The 2,281-nt window shown below is 43.3% G+C and overlaps 2 pseudogenes; both read left to right on the top strand.

The window, feature by feature from the left end:
- Positions 1 to 378: 378 nt before the first annotated feature.
- LOC102867378 lies at positions 379 to 2,080 on the top strand (annotated as a pseudogene).
- On the top strand, positions 594 to 959 carry LOC102877071 (annotated as a pseudogene).
- Positions 2,081 to 2,281: the final 201 nt, after the last annotated feature.

The following is a 2,281-nucleotide window of genomic DNA, read 5'->3' as shown; positions in this document are numbered from 1 at the left end:
ATTTTTTCTACACCCTAGGACAGTATAGACATCAAAAAGTGGCAGAGAAGTGAGCAAGGTTGAAGGTTACCAACCCAAAAGTCTCCAAAGGTCAGATAGGATTTATAAATGAGTAGATGTGACAGTAGGAAATGGTAGGCGGTATCGCAAACCTATAAGGACATAACCAATTTCAAGGGTCAGCCATTGCTAACAAGCTGAACCAATTCAGTGAGACTATCGCCTGTATTCCCAAAGTACTACCAGAGATATCACCCTCAGGCATGTTGAAAATATCTGCCTGCTAACTGATGCAAGATTCAACACACCAAGAGCTTCATAAACAATGAATGGCATAAATTAGTGAGTAGCAAAAATGTTTTGTCTTCAATCCAGCAAATGAGAAGAAAATCTGTGAGGGAGAAGAAAGAGACAAGGCAGGTAGATGTTGATAAAGCAGAAACGTCTGCATGGGAAGCTTTTCAGATTAGTTCTCAGTGGCAAACTATGGATGCTGCAAAAAAAGGACAGCACCCATCCCACGTGGGGCCCACCCCAGGGCAGCGGGTCTTGTTCTTTCTTTTCCATACTTGCGGCGTTTTGTCTCAATAGCTTGCTATGAGGAAGTACCCATGATGGGCTTCGAGGAATTCAATCAGGCCATAGAGCAGCACAATGGCAAGACCATTTTCGCCTACTTTATGGGTTCTAAGGAGGCCGAAGGGAAAAGCTGGTGCCCTGACTGTGCGCAATTTGAACCAGTCCTTCGAGAGGGCCTGAAGCATATTAATGAAGGATGTGTTTTCATCTACTGCCAAGTAGGAGAAAAACCTTACTGGAAAGAGCCCAACAATGACTTCAGAAAAAAGCTGAAAGTAACTGCAGTGCCTATACTACTTAAATATTGAACACCTCAAGAACTGGTGGAATCTGAGCGTCTTCAGGCCAGCCTTGTGGAGATGATGTTCTCTGAAGAGTAAGATTTAATAATGACAATGGTATAGTAATCTTGCTCTAGAAACTGTGTACTTATTAAATAAACAATGATGGGGGAAAGAGGACAGCTGATATTCAAGTTGGCTGATTTACTTTACAGGGACATCATATTGTTGGCAACACTTGAGTCAATGAAGGGTGGAAAACTATTTCCTGTTACATATATAAGGGACTTACCAGCCATCATCAAAATTTTATGCTACTGTGCAGGCTGACAAGATCCATGGTCACACAATACCTGTTGCTAAAGACTTCCATACTTATACAAAATATGAGTCTATTATTGGTGTATGTAACCAGATTCTTCCATAGAATTTCCCATTGCTTGTGCTCGCTTCAAAGATAGGGCCTCCCCTTAGCTGTGGAAACACAGTAGTTATCAAACCAGCAGAACAAATTCCTCTCACTGCTCTTCATATGACATCTTTAATAAAAGAGGCAGGGTTTCCCCCAGGAGTAGTGAATATTGAGCCCCGTTAAAGGCCCACCACAGAAGTAGCTATTTCTTCCCACATGGATGTTGACAAAGCGGCATTCACAGGATCAACAGAGGCTGCCAAATTGATCCAAGAGGCTGCTGGGAAAAGCAATCTGAAGAGAGTGACCTTGGAGGTGGGTGGAAAGAGCCTTTGCTTTGTATTTGCAGATGCTGACTTGGACAGTGCAGTTGAATCTGCACATCTAGGAGTCTTTCAGCACCGAGGTCAACATTGTATCCCTGCCTCCAGGCTTTTTGTGGAAGAATCAATTTATGATGCACTTGTTCAAAGGAGTGTTGAGCAGGCAAAGGAGTATATTCTTGGTAATCCTCTGACCTCAGGAGTAAGCCAAGGATCTCAAATTGACAAGGACCAACATTATAAAATAATCGACCTCATAAAGGGTGGGAAGGTAAAAAGGGTCCAAACTGGAAAGTGGAGGAGGCCCCTGGGGGAATTAAGACTACTTTATCTAGCCCACAGTTTTCTCCAATGTGAAGGATGAGATGTAAATTGCCAAGGAGGAGATATTTGGACTAGGTCAGCAAAGCATGAAGTTGAAATCTTCAGATGAATTGATTAAGAGGACAAACAACACTTTCTATGACTTGTTGTTGTTGTTATGAGTTGCCTGTGACTCAGAGACCCAATGTACAACAACCCTAAACCCCTGTGCCAATCTCACTGTCTCTGACACACCTACCCCCATTACTCCAGTCACTGAATCAATCCATCTCATAGAGGGTCTTCCTTTCCTGTGCTGTTGCTCTACCCTCTCAAGCATGACGTCCCTCTCCAAGGACTGGTCCCTCCTTGCAACCTGTCCA

Source organism: Elephantulus edwardii, unplaced genomic scaffold (genome assembly GCF_000299155.1).
Source record: "Elephantulus edwardii isolate Elephantulus edwardi_28Jun2011 unplaced genomic scaffold, EleEdw1.0 scaffold00028, whole genome shotgun sequence".
Lineage (NCBI taxonomy): Eukaryota > Metazoa > Chordata > Mammalia > Macroscelidea > Macroscelididae > Elephantulus > Elephantulus edwardii.
The sequence above is the reverse complement of the archived record's forward strand: the minus strand, read 5'-3'. Positions and strand labels throughout refer to the sequence as shown.